The sequence below is a fragment of the Callithrix jacchus genome, chromosome 2 (assembly GCF_049354715.1).
Source record: "Callithrix jacchus isolate 240 chromosome 2, calJac240_pri, whole genome shotgun sequence".
NCBI lineage: Eukaryota > Metazoa > Chordata > Mammalia > Primates > Cebidae > Callithrix > Callithrix jacchus.
Window position 1 is genome coordinate 34026414 of NC_133503.1, and position 22746 is coordinate 34049159.

At 48.8% G+C, this 22746-nt stretch overlaps 2 long non-coding RNA genes across 2 annotated transcripts in view; both read left to right on the forward strand.

Moving 5' to 3' along the window:
• Window positions 1–22746, forward strand: part of LOC144580778 (uncharacterized) — a 107763-nt gene that overhangs the window by 20161 nt on the left and 64856 nt on the right. The window lies entirely within an intron of this gene.
• Window positions 133–3999, forward strand: LOC144580777 (uncharacterized). The gene is made up of 2 exons (XR_013530900.1): window positions 133–570; window positions 1107–3999. It is a non-coding gene; the product is annotated as an uncharacterized LOC144580777 (long non-coding RNA).

A 22746-nucleotide genomic window follows, 5' to 3' on the forward strand; every position in this document is an offset into this window, starting at 1 on the left:
GAGCGAGCTCATTAATATGCAGCACCACTCGGTGACTCACTGAGATTTCTCAATGTGGTGAGGGGAGGAGACCTTCCCAGCCCGCCCGTCGCCCGCCCCGGGAAAGGACCGCAATCGCAGCGGCGCACACCCGGGGCCACGCGCGCACACGCACACACACATCTACTACCCTCTCGCTCACACAACACGCCTCCTTCGCACATTTGCACACCCAGACCACAGCGCGCATACACTTCCAGCGTCCTGCTCTGCCTTTGGGGAGCGGAGACAGTAGAGAGGCTGCTGAAGGGCACTGCTTTTCTGAATCGCGTGCTTCCCTCTCTGGCCAGGCAGGCCAACTGTTCTGACCCGCGCCCGGAGACCCAGGCCCAGGGCCCAGATCCTCAAAGACCTGAAAGGGTTTTGGAGCAGGTGCCAAGTGTGAGTGCATGCAGGCTTGACTCCCAGGGTCCTCTGCTGGGCCAGCAGCCCTGGCGGCCAGAGCACAAGGCCAGCTCTGGACAGGGGCTTGTCATAGACTGTACAGCAGCAAAGTCATTGACTGTGGTCACTGGAACTGACTCAAAGAGGGTATGTGTGTGTGGGCGGGGGCGGGGACGGGTATTGGGGAGGGAGTTTTACTTACTCCCAAAGGAAAGCTCCTTAAAGTGGGTCAGTGGCCTCGTGGCTTGTGAGGGTCTGGGTGGTGGGGAGAACCAGGAGGAGTCCTCACTCTCACACTGCTCTTCAAAGCCAGGCAGAGAGGCCTAATAGGGAGTGATGGCAACCATCTGGATGAAGGCCTTCCCGTGTCTAGACTTTGTGCCAGGATGCGAGGTGTAGTGGTGTGAGCCCAGCCCTGGTGGCAGAAACTCCCTCCTCACTCCTCCCCAGCACAAGTGGCTTCACCGCCTTCAGCTTTCGTTTTCATCCTTTGTAAAGTGCCGATCATCACAGTGTTTCTGATGGGGTGGCTGTGAGAGCTATGGAAATCATACATCTAGTCAGTGCCCAGGAAATGCGACTTATTGGCACCATCATTTTATATGTAATTTATCTATTATTTTGATTCTTACAAATTGGTACTTTTCTTCCAAGTTGGCACTTTCCATTTCTTTATTTGACAGGTGTGGAAACATGCTCTGAGAGAAGAAATAACTTTCCCAAGGTCACAGAACCAGGGAGTAGGTGACTAGTCCAGGAGAGTCCTCAGTATAGGTGGCTGCAGAACTGGGACTCCTGTCCCCGGGCCACTCTGTTGCTTTGAGACCTCTGTGCCCTTCACGTCTTGCTGCCTTGAGATATCCAGAGACAGGAGGCGGCTTGTCTCAAGCTCTTGGAGTCCCTGGGCTTGGCTCTCAGGATGGAGCTCATCCAGCTCTGTGCCGTCAGCCTGGCAGCTCCCAGGAGGCAAAAATGCCCCGAGGGCTTCTGGATGATGGGGACAGTCTGCTGAGGGGTGCAGTGGGACGACTCCGCATCATCTCTTCCCAACTAAAGAGCTCCTGCTGCTTCAAGAAGAAGCCGAGCCATGAAAAGCAAGCAGCGTCTATGCGTGCTGTTGTGCCTGTGCCTAAAGCAAAGTCAATAGCTGGACATTTGCATTTATGTATAAGATGAATATAAGGGAGTGATTTTGGCATTTATGTTAGTTTTGAAATAATTTTTCTTAATATAGAAACAGCACATTTGCCCAGAAAAATCAGAAAACACGAGCATTTTCACCCAGAGGTCTATACCAAGATGCTAGCTGTGTTATCTTCCAAACCATCTTTGCTTTGGGTGCACACGCACACACGGGATCAGGCTGCAGGTACTCTCTAGTAACCCGCTTGCCGTACCTACTGGCATACTGTGAACATTCTTCCATGTGGCTAATCTTGCCACAATAATAGCTCTCGTAATGGTTTCATTCGAGGCTGGGTAGTATAATGGCTAAGAGGTTGGTGTCTGGAGTCAGCCTGCTGGAGTATGCATCCTAGGTACTAGCTGTGTGACTTTGGGCAAATACCTTAACTCTTTTTGGTATTGGTTTCCTCATCTGTGAGATGGAGATGATAATAATATGTACAGCATCGGCAGAATTAAATGAGATGGTGCATATAATGCTTTTGATGTGGTCCCTAGCACAGAGTAAGATTTCGATATGTGCTGACTATTGTGATTAGCATGATTTAGATGCAGAGTATTCCATTGTCCAGATGTGCCAGAATTAATTTGACTATTCCGTGCTGGATATTTATTTGTATTGTTTTCAATCTTATCCTGTCACAACCAATGCTGTTTGACAAAGATTCTTGTAGCTCCATTTTGGGGTAACTTTTAACACATTGGATCAGGTCTCAGAAAAAGAAGCACTGGGCCCTGGCAATGACCATTTTAAGACTTTTCATAGAAATTGACAATTGCCTTCTAAAAAATACATTTTATGCTGCAAAGGAATTTCTTAAATATCAAGGTTTCCTAGAGCATGTAACGTATTTTTTTAAATTAACAATTTTATTTCTAACATGTTTGTTTCAAGAATACGTTGACTGATTAACTGGGATCTAACAGCACCAGCAATCATGGGCACTGAGTTTTCACAAGAAAAAGTAGTTGGCTCTAGAAATATGGACCAAACTGGAGTTTCCTAGGCTGGACCAGAGGTCAGACATCCCAGTGTTTCGTCCTCAGTCTGTGGATGCGGATATCTGGTTTACAGAAGGCAGCCACTGTGCAAGCAGAGCTGAGCTGTTGTTTGAGTTCTTCTAGAACCATGGCACAGGAAAGGATGCAGCCCCTGCTGCCAGCAGGTTTGTGGGTGGTGCTGCCCCACTGGGTGAGGGAGGGGGCTTGGCCTCTGACACACCTTCAGGACACAGACTCTCTGGTGAGCCCACGCTGAGGGTCTCTGAGCAGGTGGGTATGGGTGAGGTCATTCTTTGCACGGTGGCACTGCCTGCTTCAAGGAGGTCCCTAGGGTACAGTGAAGGATATATGCCCTGCCTGCATGTGTGCATGCGTGTGTGTCCATGTGTGTGTGCAGATGCCAACACATCAATGATCACATTGGGTTCTACAGAGGAGGGAGGAAGTGGAAACAGGACACTACTCTTTGAGGGAGTGGAAATTTTGCTGAGATGCCCAGGGATTTGCTTATTTCTTCTCTTTACATTTATTGAGCACCCGTGGTGTGCCAGGCTTTGTGCAAGGTGCTGGGGGTTTGAGGTGAGTCAAGATAGCTGTGTGCCTGTCCCCAAGCAGCTCAGAGTCTAGTGGGGAAGGCAGACATTAACTATACAACCACAGAAATCAGTATGAAACTCCTGCAGAGGTCAGTGACCTGGAGGGTGGATGGTGATGGGAGACTCATCAGGGGATCTGACGGGATAGGGAGGTGGGGATGGATTCTTGGAGGAAGGGACCACTGAGTTAGAGATGAAGGCTGGAAAGGAATTAACCAGTGACCACAGGACGGAGGCCACTCCTGCCCCTTCATGGTTCCTGCTGCTCACACAGTGATCTCCTGGAGGAATTCATTGCTCCTCATCTCATGCAGAGTCCAAGCCAGGTCCTCAGCAGTGCACACCCCATTGTGACCAGCACCTGCCATGCTCCCCAAAGGCTGTGCTCCGGCCACTCTGCCTTGTCTTATCTTCAAACATCCAAGCCTGTTCTCACCTCAGGGCCTTTGTGCTCACTGGCCCCTCTACCTGCAGTGCTCCTCCCTGAGGGCTGACAGGTACCCCTCTTCTCTTCACTGAGCCTTGGCTCCAATGTTCACTGTCCAGATCCAATCACATGAGCACACCCCCAACAGCAGTCACTCGCTGCGTTGCCACTGGTTTTACTGCATTCATTGTATGTGCAGCAACTTCAGATTGTTCATTTTCATGTTTATTTGGGGGTGCATTGTGGATGATCTGTCTGTGTCTGTGGGTCTCTGTCTTGCTTATCCTCTGTCTACAGCAGTGGTTGGCACATAGCGGGGGCTCACTCTGTATCTGTGGAGTAAATAAAAACATGTTTCAGGCAAAAGCCCAGCGTGTCAGAGTACTTCTGAATCCAGGCTAGACGGACGAATAGGTTGCATATGAGAAAGTGTGTGTGTGGGTGTGTTTGTGTATGGGTGTGTTTGTGTGTGTGCATGTTTGTGGGTGTGCAGGAGATGTGTAGGGGTGGCCATGGAGAGTCCATATTCCCAGGGAGGCCAGTTGCTCCTCAGGGCATTTGTTTTAGAGATGAAGTGTCTGGGAGGAGGAGGCGGTGATAGCAGGAGCGTGGCTTTCCAGGAAATCCCACAGGTGTCTGGTGGGCACTATCTCCTTGGTCTGCTGAGAAAGGGGTCTTGACTGGTCAAGGCTGGTTTCCTGCCCTGGGAGCTGGGAGCCAGGCCAATTCCTACCCCCATTCTTTTAGCTCTTTTCATAACTGATCTTCTTTTCAGAAGAGGAGTCCTTTTTATTTCCCTGGCAGGACAGGAATCTTGGAATTCAGCTTTGGTAGGGGCTGAGTATACGGGTACACTGGCTTTCATTGTACATATGAGGAAACTGAGGCCCAGCAATGGGGTTGAAAGCACACAAGGTCGCCTTGTGCATTAATGTTAGCCAGGGCTCCTGTCTCTGTGTCTTGTACCTAGCTACTTAGGCCACAGCAAGGTCCTGGGCTCCAGTAACCTGTCTGCCCATCACCACTCATGACATGGTGGGTCACCCCAAAACACCTGTTTCCATGGTATTGTGTGGCTGCTGGCTCAGTTTAAGCCTGGCAGGTGCCTCTCCCTCTCCAACTCCTCCCTCTGCCTGTCACCTGTAGCCTGTGGAGTCTGGGCAGCCAGCTGCCTCCTCTATGGCTCTCCTTTAGCTACAGCCCTGAATGCTGACCCCTTCCCTGACCATGCTCTGGGATGAAGGAGATTGAAAGACCAAGGTTCCCAAGAACGATCTCCGGTTTTGTTCTTTACACTGGGGATATTTAGGGATCCTGAATAACTTAAACCCAGAGGAAATGATGCAGGGGGCAGCCAGGTAGTATTGGATTAGGCTCAAAGCAGCCCCGAGGCAGTCAGGGTGAGGGGCTCTGTTCCTCGGATGGGTTACAGGGGGCACTGTAGGATTCTTGGGAGAAAATTCTTGCAGCAAATACGACAAACCAACAAATAGCATTTATTCCACCTTCTGTTCACCCCACAACACTCCCTTACAGACAAGCATCTTTACTATATTAAGAACACATACAAAGATATTTCTAAAGAGGGCCCTAACGTATAAATGAGCAAAGGACCTTAAAGGACAATTCAGGAGAAAAGAAAAAGCAATTAATCAATTCATCAAAGAACATGCACCCTCATTAGCAATCAAGGAAAAGCAAAGAAGTGCTGCCATATCATGGCATCTTGGTTTTGGTTCGACTCAGTGAGGAAATGTTATTTTAAATAGCAACATCCAAAGCTGATAATGTTAAAGTGAGGAAGCATGACTTAAGCATCTCTGGTGGGACTATCGATCTATCAACTGGTACAAAATTTGGGGAAATCGTATTTATAGTATGGTATCCAGGGTGTTTGAAGTGAACCATTTCATCTTATTAACCACTTCAGAAATCTGCTTAAAATTCTCATAATGGAGAAACACCACATCCAAAACTAGTCCTTGTTAAAAATAAAGATTTTACCTGAATGCCCAACAATGGGGGATTGGGTAAATAGGGAAAGCTCTAAATTCGTGGGATAAATGCTTATGCAGTAAGTAGAAAAAACACAAGGTTGTGTGAACACTGTGATTGCAAGTATGCAAAACGGTAACCTCTGTATAAAGGATGGCCAGAAAGTGATACAAACATCATTCTCTTAGAGTGGTGAAATGTTGGGCGTTGTTGAAAATCTTCTCTCCTTGCTTTCCAGTTTTTAGAATGTTCTTGTTATAACAGCAGTTCAGGAACAGTTGATTCAGTGAGGGCTTGGGCAGCCTCAAACCTCACTGAACAGACCTTGGTGGATGGTGGGCACCTGTGCTGTGCAGCTGGCACCACGGAGAGACAAGTAGAGTCCTTGGTGGCTTGGGTGAGTCCTTGGTAGCTTGGGTGAGTTCCATGGTGAGGGTCCAGGCCCATCTTTAGAGCTGTCCTTCTCTCCTTGGCACAGGGGGATGAGCAGCCCACCCAACTGGCCTCACTTGTCCTCGTTCTGTCCTGCCCGGCCTCTTGCCTCTCTCACCAGCCCCTGTTCCATGTTCGCAGCAGAGTCCTAAGCCTCTGTGCAGGCACTACCAAGTTCTGTTTCCTTGGCTAGGCTGGTTGTTTTTGTTTCCCTTCCCGAATCTGCAAAGATGTCATTTTACAGGGAAGCCCTCCTTGACTGCACACATCTACCCGACTCCCCTCCCGGCCCCAGGGAAGGAGAGACACCTGCTGTCTGCGTGGCCCATAGACCCCTTTCTCTCCAGGGCCACTCCTCACACTTGCAAAGGCTTCTGCGAGGTCTTCCCTGAGCTCCATGATCCTCTGAGGTTGCTCTGTGTCTTTCTTATTAATTCTGGTTCCCCAGCATGAGCACAGGGCCTGGCACATAGTAGGTGCTCAATGAAGAAATGATTGAATGCAGGATGAGTGAATTAATGTGGACCACAGTTTATCACAGTCCAGCATGTTACAGAGTCAGACTTCCTGGTTTAGAATCCTAGTCTACCTAGTGCTTCTGCTTCCTCATCTGTAAAAAGAAGATAATAATAATAATAATGATAAATAAGGCTATGATAAAAATTAAATGAGCTGATATAGAACAAACATGATGCGCAGTGTCTTGTCACATACCAAGTATTCCATAGATGTTCATTCTTGTTTTATGATTATTAAATCTCCTAGACTCACCCCCTCATCTGTGGGTTGGCGTGGCTAACTTCTTTTGGTTTATATTTATTAAATGCTTATAGAATACTTACTGTGTCTCAAGGACTGTTCTAAGTGGCATGCAAATATTAATTTATTTCATTTTCATAACCACCACATGAAGTAGGTTATCCCCATTTTACAGATGAGGAAACTGTGGCAGAAAGAAGGTTAAGTTGCCCAAAATAACTAGCAAGTGGCAGAGCTGAGATTCGAACCCAAACAGGCTGACTCTGGAGTCCTGCTCTGCACGGCCATACGCTGCCTCCCAGGAGGAGGGTAGGGGGCGCTCCCCGCCTTTTGCCCAGGGGTCACCACCACCTTCCTGTCTGCATGCTGCTGCCACCTGGTCCTCAGTTCTTCTCTCTGGAGGATGTCCCAGAGTTCCCAACCAGCTAGGATTGTCAAATATAACAAACAAAAAATATAAAATTCCCATACAATATTTGGGGCATACTTATACTAAAAATTATTCCTTGTTTATCTGAAATTCAAATTTAACTGGTGGCCTGTATTTTAACTGGCAACCCTACATCCAGTACAAGAGGGTGGTAAAGTGGTGGTCCAAGGAGTTTCTGCAGTGATCTCAGACACAAAGACATGGAGCCTCAGGGTCTGCCATGGGCAGAGTGTGGGGAGAGAAAGGCTAGGCACACTGCTAAACTCTCCTAGGACACAGTGGGCACTCGTGCTCTGATAGGGAAGCAGGGATTGAGGCAACAGCTTAAACAACTGCTCTGGGATGGGGAAGGTCAAGGGAACTCTAGGATGCTAATGGAGCCCTGTGTGGCAGGGAAGGGAAGGGGGATAGGGCTGAATATGTAGATCAGCCCCAAACTGTGCAGAGCCCTGGGCAGCTGAGGAGTTTGGGCTTCATCACCTGGATTATAAGGAGCCATTGGAGAATTCCAAGCAGGGTTGTGTGATTCACTTTTGCCTTATGAGAAGATCTGTCTGGCTGTTGGATGAAGGAAGGATGGCAGAAAGGGAGTTAGGAGGCAAGAGAAACCTTGGTTCAGGGAAGTTCTTGCCAAAAGTCAGCACTTTTTTTTTTTTTTTTTGAGACAGAGTCTTGCTCTGTCACTCAAGTTGGAGTACAGTGGTATGATCTCACCTCAATGCAACCTCCGCCTCCCAGGCTCAAGTGATCCTCCCACCTCAGCCTCCCAAGCAGCTGGGCCTACAGGCATGCCATGACCCTTGGCTAGTTTTTAAATTTTCTTGTAGAGATGGGGGCTCACTATGTTACCTTGCTGGGTCTTGAATTTCTGAGCTCAAGCAATCTGCCCATATAAGACTCCCAAAGTGCTGGGATTACAGGCATGCACCACCATGTCCGGTCTTTCATATAAGTTTGTCTCCTTATTTCTGAAAGTCTTTACCTTCTGAGAAAATGTAATGCAGAGATGGAAAAGAAAAAGCGTTCTCAGTCTTGTTTGCTGTCAGGAGGAAGTGTCTGTGATAGTGGTGTTTTGATTTTTGCCAGTTCTTCTGTCAGTGTGGTCTCTAGCACAGCAGACGGAAGAAAGTAATTGGGGCTGGGGTGAGCAGATTGTGATAAATTTGCTTTTAACCAGTCTCTGGCAGCTGATGAAGGAGAATAGGGTCCAAGGTGTTGCTCAGAGGATTTACCTGCCAGGTAAACACTAGCCTTCATGAGTCTTCTATGAAGAAAACTTTCCAAGCAACCATCTGAGATATGCCGCAATTTGCTTTCTTAGCCACTAGTTACCTCTGGACATGACCAGGTTCTTAACAGTGAGCGATTTACGGCCATAAAAGAATTGTCATAAACAGCTCCCCGGAGCCAAGAGTGAGGCCCTGATTTTAAGCACATAATGGAATCATATCAAAAGCAAGGAGGGGCGGCAGGAACCATAAATCCTGGAAGTGCAAGATCTGTCCGTTGTGAAACTTGTGCTGAAGGGAAACCAGATGTGGATGCTGGAGAGAGAGAGGGAAGGAGGGAAAGTATGTGTGGGACGCTGAGAACAGGTCCCCGTGTAAAGCTAGATGTCCTGCTATGTGTTGGTGGAGGCCCAAATTCTAGAGGCTTAGAGCCACGGAAAGCAGGGTGGGTTTGCTCCTGGTGCTGTGGCTGGTGGTCCTGTATCCAAGGACCAAGGCAGAGGCCAGAGAGTTAAGGTTCTTGTAGCTGCTGTTTCAGCTGGACTAACAGAAGTATTATACAAGTTTTTCCTGAAATTTTTGTCCTTGAAAACACAACATGTGGGGCAGTTCTTTAAACATGTATTTGAGCTATCACAAAGAGACTAAATTTGTTTATCCTATGGGGGGGAAAAGCCACTAACACATGGTGACATGCATTTGGATTGGGATGAAAAACATGATTATCCAAGTTGCCATCCTTGACCTGAAATGGGGCCTTTATTTGATTCTGGTAAGCACAATCCTCTGTAAACACCAAGTCAAGTGCTTGCTGAGTGCCTGCTCTGTGCTGGGGCTGCAGGGCTGCAGGGCTGCAGGGGATGCGGGCCAGCGGCTCGGCGGGATGTCTGCAGGCCAGAGGGGCCCTGCCAGCAAGCTGAGAGAATACTTCAAATCAGTTACTGATGTGAGGATTCCAGATGAGGGGCTGTAAGGTGGTACCATCCAGGACAGGGACCGGGAGCACTTTCATGAAGCAGTTGGCGGAAACAGACCTTGATGGCTGAGGAAGACTGCTCAGGTAGAGAGGGGTGAGTGAAGGTGACCAGCAGGGACAGAGCAGCTGAGGTCAGCCTGAGGTCAGAATGCATGTGATGAGTCAGGGACTGGCTGGGTTGATGGGAGGTAGAGTATACGCAGAGAGTATGGGCAGCAAGGAGGTATTGCGGACAGCCTTGAATGCTGCGTCAGGAACTCATCATTAATTTAACTAGACAATTGGATTTGGTGCCTAGGTCTGTTTGAAGCCATTTCAACTCACATTTCACAAACAAACAAGCAAAAACAAGCCGAGAACCAAACAAATGATACCATTCTGAAAACAGTACAGCAGCACCGAAGAGAAAAAAGGGACACATAGAACCTTCCATCCTTCCTAGAACCAGTCTAGGCTGTGCCCGTGCACAGGAACTTTCACACAGTGACACCCATGCTGCATAATTCTGTGTACACGTTTTTCTTTGGTGCTCACTATTTCATAAACACTCCCACCTCTATGTAATCCCCACTTTAAATGCCTAGGGAGGTTTAAAAAGTCCTGGGGTGGCCAGGTGCAGTGGCTCATGCATGTAATCCTAGCACTTTGGGAGGCCAAGGTGGGCGAATCACTAGGTCAAGAGATGGAGACCATCCTGGCCAAGATGGTAAAACACCATCTCTACTAAAAATACCAAAATTAGCTGGGCGTGATGGCATGCCCCTGTAGTCCCAGCTACTCGGGAGGCTGAGGCAGGAGAATCACTCAAACTTGGGAGGTGGAGGCTGCAGTGAGCCAAGATTGCGCCACTGCGCTCCAGCCTGGGCCACAGAGAGAGACTTCTTCTCAGCAACAACAACAACAACAGCAACAAAAAGTCCTGGGGTGAAATACAGACTTTGTGAACAACTTCCAGCTTAGTGATTTTAAATTTGGGATTCTCAAAGAGTTTCTCTAGTTTATACTTGCAGTGGCCTGGGAAGCCCTTAGACCTTGCTCCCCATTTCCCTCAACCACGTGCTACCATAGTACGCCGAAAAGGGAACTGTGTCATGGTTGTGACCATCTGCCCCGTCCCTGATAGGTGGCTGGGCTGGCACCGGGCACTGGGTTCAGTCCTGTAGGGGCTCTAGGTTAATTTTCCAAGTCAATATGCTGAAAGGCCAAGGCCCTGGAATATCAGCTTATCAAAGTTAGTTTCTAGTAACTACTGGTAGCATTTACCGGCCTCTGCATCTTGCTGAGTGTGCCCGTTTTCCGTGTATTTGGTGGTTGACATGTTCTCGCATACTTTGAATTTGGGAGGTTCTGTGTGGTGTTGCAGAAAGGGAAGGTTTTAAAGATGCATTTTATTTATTTATTAAATTAAATTAATTTATTTATTTAATTTTGAGATGGAATCTTACTCTGTCACCCAGGCTGGAGTGCAATGGCATGATCTCGGCTCACTGCAACCTCCGCCTCTTTGGTTCAAGCTATTCTCCAGCCTCAGCCTCCTGAGTAGCTAGGACTACAGGTGCCCGCCACCACACCTGCGTAATTTTTTGTATTTTTAGTAGAGATGGGTTTCACCAAGTTGCCCAGGCTGATCTTGAACTCCTGACCTCAGGTGATCCACCCACCTTGGCCTCTCAAAGTGCTGAGATTATAGGCATAAGCCACCACACCTGGCCTAAAGATGCATTTTAAATCCAATCTATTGGCTTTCCTTATGAGGTAAATTCCCAGATTTGTTTTTTTTTTTCTTTGTTTAAGATGCAGAGAAAAACACCACATTTCTGGTAGTGCCTGGGAATAGGGATTTGGGATGTTCTTGTTTAGGGCTCCCTGTACCTATCCCATATCCATGGCAAGATAAAGCCCTTTTAAGAATAGGGTTTTCCTTGTGCATATAGGGCCTCTAACATGGGAAGTCCATGTGAACTGACTCCCAGGGAACTGCACCTCTCCCCTCTCCTTCTCCCCATCAATGCAGAGGAACACCCTCTGAGCCAAGGCTGCCTGGGTTGCAGTGGAGAGGAGTGAAGAGCTGGAGGAGGCCCTTTCCCACACCATCTCTGCCCATGGGCCCTGGGCTGTGGCCAGCCTGCAGGGCCTGGGAACTCTGCATGGCCCCTGAGTGCCTTTGCTCTGTGTTTGGGCCTGTAAAACTGCTTGGAGCCTCCAAGAATGCACCATACTCCTCTTGCAAAATCACCTTTTATTTGTCGTTGTTTTTTTTTTAATGAAGGCACCTGGTTTCCTTAAGCTCAGGGCTTCTCAGAGAGCTGGGGGCTGAGCTAGTAGAAGAGAACAGAGACCTGCTAGGGGACCATAAAGCCTGAACGTTTCCAGGGCCGCTGCTGGCCCACCCCCACCCTGACACCTGGGCTAGGGGTTATGCTGCTCCCTGTCCTGCGAAGTGGGTGGGAGGCTTTGGAGAAAAGACAATGGGCTGGCTTTGTGAGACCTGAGATCCAGACGTGCCATGGCTCTCAGGCAGGGCAGCCTAAAGAGGGCATTGCTAAAGGCCTATGTGTGCTTTACAGATGCCATCTCTTCGAGTTCTCTACCCAGCCCAACATTTAGCACATGCCCATTGACGATGAGAATAAATGACTTTTTGGAAGTCACCCAGTCTGTATGCAGAGCTGGCTGTGAACTCTCACCCCTCCCGACTCCAAGATCCTGTGCTGCCACAGCATCATCCTGCCTGTCAGCCGCCAGGGTGTCTGGGTGACCAGGGCTGCCTTTTCTCCAAAGCTTTCCCCTAACTGCAGGGTGCCTGTGACTCTACTATTAGGCTGCACTTCTCTGGGGTCCCCACACCCCCATGATGATGCAAGTGCAAAGCAATGGAAGGTCACACAATGCCCCCACAGACATTCTCATGTCACTCTGGGGGGCAAGCATTCTGATCCCTGTTTAGGGTGTAAAGAAACTGAGGCCTAGAGCAGAGAAGGGACTTATTCAGGGCACAGGGGTGGGGAGCATTTGTTTAGTTGTTTGGCTGATGTTTAGAATACTACCTGGTATGTCACTTAGATGTTTGTGGGATGGTCCTTTTGTGCCATGGAGCATGACTCAGGACGTGGAGGCAGGAGCACGGGCCTACACCATCTGTCATAGCTGCCTCCTGGGCCCACCTCCAATTTCAGTGGCAGCTGTGTTGGACAGTTCTGATTCACCTCTCCCTGCCTCCACCCACCTGGAGTGTTCCATGTATCCTGCTTTCTTCTGCAGAGCTTGCTCCAGCTATGCAGCTCCCATTGCCTTTCCTCAAACACAGACTGGAGATGTGGAAGGGGCTTTGGATGGCCAGAGTGTACACCTCTGGGGCAGATCCCAGCCAATGGGGAGTGGGAGCTGGTGAGTGACTGTTCTGGCCCTGCCTTTCAAGGAGCGGTTCTGGGAGGCAATTGCACACTTTCAGAGACCCTGGCAAAATGGGGGCCCTGTTGCCTATACCGTGACCCTGAAACTCCCCTTACCTTTTCTCCTTTTAGTCGCTCTCTCCCTGCTCCCTCTCTGCTGTGTCCTGGGATTTCTCCTAAATAGATCACTCAGGTTCTTCGAGGGGAGAACATACGCAAGCAGCTTCTTGGCTGAGCCTGCCCCTAACTCTTCAGGGTCAGTGAGGAACTCCCGGGACCAGAGACCTGCAGTATGAAAGGCCTTTGAGAACCACCCAGCTCTGCTTATGTTCTAGTGGGAAACTGAGGCCAAGCTGGAGGACTGACTGGCCTAAGGTCCCTTAGTGCCAAGGCAGGACTAGAGCTTGCCATCCTAGCTCTGAGGCGAGGATCCAGGGTTAGAAGAGACTCCGGATCCAGGGTTAGAAGAGACTCCAGGCCTGTCCCCTGGGTTTGGTGGAGTGGTGGCAGGAGTAGAAACATGAGCTGATGTGCAGCATACCTACTAAGCGCTGACCCTTCACCCCTGTGGCCTCTTTAGGGAGGCACGATGAAGCCTGGGCTGTTGTCAGGAACAGGTGTCTGCTGCTTCAGGAGTGCTCTTCTGCTCCTAAACATCTTGACTTTGTTCTGTCTCTGAAAGTTCATTATGAGATGTTCATGCCTTTGGAACGTAGTGAGTGCTCATCAGACTAGTGCCAGCACTGTAGCTCTAGAACGCATGTGTAACAGGTGTCACTGGCAAATGCACACCACTATAGAGCAGGGCATGTTAAGAGCTCAGCTGGCAGTGCCTAAGGAAATAGCTCATGAAAGGGTAAGTCTCTTGGAAAAGGAAAGTGGCAGGGTGTGGCTTACCAGAAAAGGAAGAGGAAGGCAAGTTAGGCATGAGGGAGTGTGTATGTGTATGTGTGTGTGTGTGTGTGTGTGTGTGTGTGAGAGAGAGAGAGAGATAGAGAGACAGTGAGAGAGTACCACATGTGTGTCCTGAAATGGTCTAGAGATGGCCCTGAGAGGCGGGAAGGTAAAGCGAGGGCGCAGGGAACTCTGGAGAGAGCTGGTTCCCATGCAGGTACTGGAGAGTGAAGAACAGACATCTGGGGCATCCAGAAGCTCTGAAACCACCAAAAGCCTCAATGCTTTAAGGCTGAACTCTCAAGCCCAGACAGGAAGAGAGAGTGCAGTGCAGGGTAGAGCTTGGGAGACAGAGATGCTCAGTATAAACATTCTATAACTGATAGAAGTATCATTGGCTGTCCTGAACCACCACTCAGGCTCCTGGAGCTCTAGCACCTGTTAGAGGAAACACCCCAGCAGAGCTCAGCAGGACCTAGGCTCCCGGCTCCCTGACTCCTGTTGAATAGTGAGGGCTCAGGTCTCAGGGTTCAGAGCACACTGTCCAGGCTCTCAAGGTTGTATTGCATTGTTCCCCCAAACTCCTCTTTTCTGATTGACCAGTCCCTCATTTCTAGTCATGGCTGATAGAGTCTTCAGTGTCCTCTACTCCTGAGGTCAGAAGCCAGGGTTTCTTGATCTTGGAATCTTGTAGGGCTACAGGCATGGCAGGGCCTCAGGAAGATGCTGAGCATGGACTTCTTATTCCTGCAGAGGCTCACCTACAGCTGGTTCCCTGTGCTGTGACCCACAGCTAGCCACAGGCACAATGCATGTGTCTTAACCTCAGGTCAACACTCAATGGGTATTTAGTGTGTCTAGCCTCTGGCAGATCCAATCAGAATAGGAGATATAAAGGGGGCTTTGATGGATCTGGGAAGCAATTCCATTTAATTAAGCAGCATTTGAAGTTGGTTAAGCCACATCTATGGTTTCCAGCACCATAGACAAAGTTACAAGGCTTTCTCCCAGGAGGCAGATGGAGGACAGAGCCTTCAGGGACTGACTGATAAGCTAGAACCATGGAAGCGGTCCATTTCTGTGGGAACCTGACATCCAGGGCTTTGAGGAGTAGTCCCTACTCCAGGTATTTTTTCATTAGATCTTGTACCTAGATTATGGATCTTAGATATATAATCGATGTACCTTTGAAGTCTGATCATAGCGTCAGTTGTAATTAACAAACTAAATGACAGACAAGTGTTCTGAAACGGGAGGAAGAGTTAACAAGGATGTTATTGTTCTTTTTGGAATCACAGCTGGGAGAAAGGTTGGAGTCAAGGCTTGCTAACTTCTGGGGCCAGCCCCCCGGTCACTGGCTGGATGGGACGGAATGCTCTGTGACCACAGGAACTGCATCATCTTGTTTACCTGGCACAGTGTGTGATACACAGCAGGGGCTCACTAAATAATTACAGAATGAATGATTACTCCCCTGAGGGATTGCCCTAGGTAAGAACACAGGCTCAGTGAAGAGCAAAAGAGGCTTTCCTCAAACACTGTGACTCTAGTGGTCAAGGAGTCAGAGGGCTGCCACAGGACTTCATCTTCAGTTTCTAAGAACCTGAGTATAAAAATCAGCTCTTTTAAAGCTTTGGTGTCTGCTGAGATAGGCATCTGTTTAGGTATAGAACTGCTCTTTATTTAAATTTCCCTTGAGAGAAAGTGGCTTCAGCTGGGGTTACATAGAAAGAACCAGCGGTTTGGTGAAACCTGATACATCCCTGACCCCCAAGTCCCATTACAATCCAGAACACAGTAAGAGACTGCATGATGTGGTGGGAAATGTAGAACTTTGGCACCAGAGAACGCGAGCTCCAAATCCTGCTGTCTCACTGCCTAGCTGCGTGACTTTGGGCAGGACACGTAACCTCTTTGATCTCAATTTCCTAATCTGTAAAATGGAGCCAGGTCAGTACCCTCAAAGGATGAATGTGAAGATTGCATTAGACCTACCCCAGTGCCTGGCACATGGGAGGGGTCTGGACTGCGTGTGTGGGGGTCATGGTCGAATTCAACCTTACCCTAACTGTTCTTCCTCTTGGTTGACCCCCAAGGGGAAGAGCAAGAGTAGAGCAGCAGGCTGCAAGGATGTCATTGTAGCCAAAGGGGTCAGTGAAAGGGAGTAGGCAAATACAAACCTGGCCACCCCTCAGCCGCTCTCGCAGCATCACTGCTTGGAGGGTGCCCAGATCCCTCGTGTGCATAGCACTTAACAGCGTGAAGAGCATCTTCACACACGGGCTCAGGTAAGTCTTTTTGTCCTCCTGTTAGGCAGGAGGTCCAATGATCGTCATACACGTTTCACAGGTAAAGAAACTGAGGTGCAGTGAGGGAAAGGGTGTTGGAAGTTCAGTTAAGATGGAACCAGAATCTTGGTCTCTCAATTCCTAGTCCAGGGAAGTAGGCCTCAGCCTCATGGATCTGAGGCTAGGACTAGGGCAGTTTCAGGCCTCATTTCTAAACAGTCCCTGGTGGAGGCAGGTGGAGCCCTCCATCTTCAGGCAGTGTCATTCTGGTGAACCCCCCCTCCCTCACCCTGCTCCACTGTCATGCAGCCCCTGTCACTTGCTCTGTTTGGAGACAAGATTTTGTGGGCGGGGTATGGGGTTGGTTTCCTAAATCCTTGGACATTGCTCTTCCCACTGTATGTCCCTGGAGTTGTGGGACTTGATGATTCTACCCAATCTCATGGGCTCCAGGAGGTCAGAGCTGCTGAGGGCCCCACACTGGATTGGAAAGTTATTGATGGATAGGCACCACCAACCAGGAACATAGAGCTTCCGATTGACAGACACCACTCACTGTGGACACAGGTGCACCTATCCAGGGAACTCCCCCTTGGCAAGTTAGAAAAACTGTCATGTCTATCACCTTGAAAACTTCAGAGTTTTTCTGGGTAGATATGACTTTCATGTTTGTGGGACTGTTGTGTTGTGGCAGAAAGGAGCAGGAGGAGAGAGCAGGAGCTTTGAATTGAGATGGGCGTGGGCGTACATCCTAGCTCTGTCTCTTCTTAGGTGTGTGACCTCTCTGAGACTCCAATTCTTCATTTGTAAATTAAATGTAATTATTATTATATGTATCTCATAGTGATATTATGAAGATTACGTGAAGAGATTGCACTGTTATTTTGGCAGCCTCCAAATGCCCACAGGACAGCCTTTGGGAGACACTTCTGCTTTAATACTTTAATGTGGTGTAGTGTCATGGTTGGGGGTGCTATTGGCAGTGGGTTGGAACCCAGCTCTGCCACTGAATAGCTGTGTGACCTTGGGTGAGAGATGTTAAGTCAGCATCTCTATGACTCAGTCAGCCTTTGTGAGGAGTAATGCAGGTAAAAGCCCTAGCATAGTGCCTAGCACATTAGGCAGGGCTGTTAACCCCAGACAGAGAGTCAGTGACTTGCTCAAGGTCATACTTAAACTTATAAGGTTGCTCTGAGGATTAAATGAGTTAATGTATTAATATTTACAGCTTGTAGCATAGTGCCAGGCACATACCTATATTTCTGTCTCACTGGGCTCAATGCAGGAAACGGAAACCAAGTTGCAGATCTGAGCAAGAAGGGATTGGATACAGGGAATAGAGTACTACAGAATCATGGGAAGGGCTGACGGCGTGGCCACTGGTGGGCCTCTGTGAGGATTCCCAGGGCAATTCAGAAGTAACCCTCCAGGGTAGGGGTACCTGCCTCTGACACTGGAATTAAGAGCTCAGGACTCATTCTTGCAGTTGGGACACAGGTACCAGAAAACTGGAATCCAGGACGCACTTACTGCAGCAGTTCCACCAGGACGTGCAGAATGGCCACTGGAGCCAGCTGCGAAGGACCCTGCTTGTCCATAGAAGCAATCAAAGGAGAAGCGAGGATGGCCTCCACCTCCTTCTGCTTCTCAGATCTGGTGTGAGTGCACCCAGTTGGTGGCACCTAGTTCACATTCTAAACTTTAGCTGCAAAGGAGTCTGGGAGTCTGGGAAAGGTGTTTAGCTTTCCAAAGTCTCCACCTAGCTGGGCGCAGTGGCTCACACCTGTAATCCCAGCACTTTGGGAGGCAGAGGAGGGCGGATCACCTGAGGTCAGGAATTCGAGACCAGCCTGGCCAACATGGTGAAACCCTTGTGTCTACTAAAAACACAAAAATTAGCTGGGCTTGGTGGTGTGTACCTGTAATCCCAGCTACTCGGGAGGCTGAGGCAGGAGAATCACTTGACCCAGGAGGCGGAGGTTGCAGTGAGCTGAGATTGCGCCACTGCACTTTGGCCTGGGCAACAAAGCAAGACTCTGTCTCAAAACAAAACAAAACAAACAAACAAAAAACACAAAGTCCCCAATGAGGAGAGTAGAACGGAGACGGAAAGAACCAGTCCAAAAGAATTCAATGCGAAGTGCTACCCATCGGGATGACTGCAAGTGATCAAAAACTGTGGCGTAATTATCATTGTTATTGCTATGCTGGCTTTCCAAGGCGGCCTGGCTTCAGGAGGACTCACACATTTGGTTGCCTCCTATAAAACAATGCTAAGGATTTCCTTCTGCCTTAGGGGCTTCCCTTGCCCAGTGCTTCTTCCTGTTGCATCAGCTCATTTAACAGCATCGTCATTTCTCCCTCCACCATATTGCCTGTGCCAGGAACTTGGACTACTCTGACTTGTTCTCCTTCATTACCAACATGCTCACCCAACCACTCACCAAGGTTTGTAAAGCCTCTACAATGGCACACCGTTAACTTAAGAATCATGAGGTTCATCAGTTTGAAAAGGAGAGCTTCATTTCTTATAAAGGGTTGCAGCCTACAGGCTGGTTACCCTGCAGACTGGGAAGCATGGCCTCTGGCAGAAGCTGGAAGCAGGCACTTGAAAGAAGGGAAGAGTGAGGCAGGATTTTATGCTGACCAGGTTGGCTAAGTATACATATTCAATAGGTTAAAGGAGGAACTATGAATATTCATGAAGCAGGACACACACATGTGTAGTAAGTGAACATGCTTATTGTATACATCCCATGTTCACTTTGGGGTGGAGTCTTAACATTTACATGCATTAAAATTAGGCTTTGTACATCATAAAGTGAAATGGAGAAGACGCAGGCATCCTGTGTGCAACCTCTGTAAACTAGTCAGAACTGGTCTGTGGTCAGTGGTCTCTTATCAGGAAGGAATGCTGCTCAGTGCTGTGTCAAAACAGCAAAAGTAGAGGGGAGTGCAGTCGGGCTGGATTCTGTTTAACTCTTAGGAAAGAAAGTCTAATGGTGGTGAGTGAGGGAGGGGGTATAATGAGGTGTGTCTGACCTCCCTTCCCATCATGGCCAGGAACAGTATTTTAAGGCTTCTCTGGGGTTGTCTTGGCCAAGATCATGGTTCATTCAGTTGGTCGGGGGTCTTAGGATTTTGTCTTTATTTTTAAATACCAACGAATCCCTCAGCCCATTGCCACAGCCCTGTCAAGTCTTCTTCACACTCTTGGAGCTGGACAGCATGGCTGCCTTCTCCCTGCCCTCCCAGCTTCTAAGCTTATGCTCACCTGGATGGTCATGCTTGCTTCTCATTTTGGGGACCACTGTCTGATTCTGTGGCTGTGCACATCCCTCCCAGGCTGTCTGAGTTGGCATCCTTAGAGCAGATGGATATTGGAGTGCCCCCCTCCTGTCAGATTCTAATGGGGAATCTTTGGGGGTTTGCTGTAATCAGGTCACCCATTGTTCCCCTTTCTCTTATTCCTTGGCCATACACAGGTGGGGAGCTACTGTGCTGTATTGGGGTCTGCAGCTAGCCCAGCCATTTATCAATCACTGGGGCACTTCTAGAAAAACTGGAAGCAGGAGTGGGCTGCTGGGGAAACCAAGGCTTGGAGTTGTGAGACCCAGATAGCACTGCCTGTGTGAGTGGCTACTCCAGCTGCATATTTCTTCCACCCGAACTTCTGACCACAGACCAGCCCAGTAAGTTGCTTATTCTTCCTCCCTCCCTCCCTTATTTCCTTCCTTCCTTCTCTTGGTCCATTTTATCCAGCCAGTGTTTCTTGGTGCCACTTTTGGCCTGATCCTGTGCAAGGAGCTGGCATGCAGAAGGAGTAGCCTCAGTTCTGGCCTCCAGCACTCCCAGGCTTGCCCACGATGGGGCTGCCTCCCCAGAAGCCTTGTAGAACTTTAAAAATTTGGGGGATATCAGCACATGGCAATGACCTTGAGAAGAGGAATCTATTCCTGTCTGTCCCTGCCATAACGTATCTTAGGGAAAAAAAATTGTATTTCTTCATACTCCTCCCTCCCTCGGCCAACCCCCTTGGGGCTCAATATCTCACTCATCACTTTTGCTGTGTTTGAGTTGTCAAGGATACTTCTGCTGGCCTCATTACAGCTTTTCATGCGGGGAACTGTGTCTTTGGGTGTGGTTTCTGATTGATTAAAAGTAGGTCAAAGTAATAAGGTAGATGGAAGCGCTTCTAGGTGCCTTCACAGCTCTGATGCTGATGACTGAGACATTCCAAAGGAACAGCTTGGAGAGCAGATGAATAATGTGGTCCTCCTGCTCCCTGTGGGCATCCCTACATTCTTGGCTGCTCACTGCCCAAGCCCCAAGGCTGTAGGTTTGTGGATTTTGAGGATCCATAAGTCAGGGACAGCAGTGCTGGAGTCCTTTGAGGGGGTGTACCCTGGGACTCAGCTGGACTTTTCCACCGAATGGCTGGGTTGAGAGGGAATACCTCTTCTGTTCTCCTGCACAGAATTGTGTCCACGCTGTCTCTCTGACAAACCTTTCTCTGGCCCCCACCCTTTTGTAGTCCTCACTTCTGTATCTTTGTTCCTCCTGCTTGGAAGGCCTCCTTCTTCAGGGACTGCATTTGTTTTTCACTATTGTATCCTCAGCACCAAGCACAGTACCTGGCACCTAGTAGTTGCTCAAGTGTTTTTTGACCGACTGCCTGACTAAATGGATGAATGAACAAACTAATCCTTCCCCGGCTTCACAGAGTTGGTCACATAAGTGGGAAGTCAAAACATAAACCACAGAAGAAGGAACTGGAAAGGGAAGGGCTGACCATTGTGGGGAGGAAGTGATGAGGGAAGTTCTGACTGCTGAGGTCACCCCATCCACGGGGTCACCCCATCCGTGAGGCCACTCCATCTATGAGACAAGTAAGCCGTTTAGTGGCTGTTTTGTGATAATAACCTCTGCTTGCCTCCTGTCCTCGCAGCTCTCTGGTTGGCGGCCATGTAAGAATGCTTTGCAGTGTTTTGTGTACATGTGAGAGGTTGCCACTGCGGAGGGCTGGCTCTTCCCACAGGTACCTCCTGCTGCCATCCTGAGGAACCTGGCCTTTCCTTAATTCTCACCTTCCTGGACATCTCTGCAACCTTCCAGGGAAATGCTCTTGTATCCTTGAGCAGCTCATGTGTAATTGAAGAATTTGTCTTTACCTTGTCTACAGCTCCTAGGAGAAAGTGTGGCTCTTTCCTGTTTCCATTTTGACTAGAACCTGTGAGTCACAGTGTTTGAAGAAACTCCCTTTCCTCCCCAAGCTTTCAACTTCCTTTCAGCTTTCTCTGGTGGGTCCCACTCCGTTGCTTCCCTGGTGTCTCCAGCCAGACTGCAGAGACAGTGAGCTGCTCATCTGGACTTCTTGCCCTCAGCCTCTGCCCTCTCTGATCTATTCATCCCCCAATAGCTGCCAAAGTGAAGGCCTTAGCTGAGCCAAAAAAAAAAAAAAAAAAAAAAAAATTGCATTCTTGAATTCCTGGGAAGGTGAGGCGTGCAAGCTTTGATGTCAGAAGACTGGAGTTTGAATCCAGCAGTGTGCGCCCTTGCTCAGTGACCCTGGGTGGTCACTTAATGTTTCTGGGCCTCGATTTCTTCTTTTTATAAAACATGGTTAACAGTGTCTATTCCACAGGTTTCTAGTGAGGAATAACTTCAATGTCAATCACTTGTATAGTGCCTGCCACTTAGTAGGAGCTCAAAGAGGATTAGTGCACCTGTCTCTGGCACATGCTAGGCATTGTTCCAGAAACTTCCTATCTCTTAATTGTTTGTAAATAATGTGTACAGAGCCAGGGCCCACAGCCAAAACAGTGAGCCTCTAATATGGAGAGAATCAACTCTGATGAACAAAATAGGATCACTTGTGTTTGGATTCCTATATGCTTGTATATGCTGCTAAAGGAATTGTGAACACTCAGTGAGGCTGACATTTCCCTCACAATGTGCTCACCAATGTGCTTTCCTCAAACCATTTATAAAAAGCCCCCAGAGATTCCACATCAATTCAGTGAGACTTCGCCACAGTGAGTGGACTTCTGCAGACCTGGGATGGACCTGGCTTCCAGGTGGCTTCCTCCCCTGCCCTCTTCCCCATGAATGGGCTTATGCACAATGGTTTATTCATCTCTCCTCCCTGGAGCTTATGAGTTACGGGATTAGGAATTCTAGTAACTAAGTAGGTTTAGTTATTAAGTAGAATATTTTTTTTTCTTAATGCAAAACATTGCCAGTGGGGGCTTTGTGGCCATCAGTCCTTGTGTGCAGTTTTCTGGGTAAAGAGGCATTCCACCAGGTGTCTGTTGATCTGTTGGTCAGTTACACAAACTCATACCTCACTGTCAGTCCATTCAGCCCTCACGCCAGCAGGCCATTGCTATAGAGACCGAAACAGCTGAAGCGTGTACACCTGTGGAACCTGAGGAAAGCTGGGGGAACCTGTGTGCACGTCAGTTCCCTTGGTGGGGTCTCCACTGACCAAATCAAATAGGCTCAGAGGGAAAACAGAAAAGTCACTCCCAGGCCTCCAGCCCAGGCTGACATTCTGGCTTCAGACTAATGTTCCAGAAGTTCCCCTTTTTGCCTGTCTCAGCCATACATTTATCTGGTTCCTTCTGTCCCTCCAGGCTCCAGAGGCCGTGCTGGAGTCCTCTTAGGAATTCCAGACACCAGCTCCCAAACCCTGCACCTGCACCCTGCAGCCTCACAG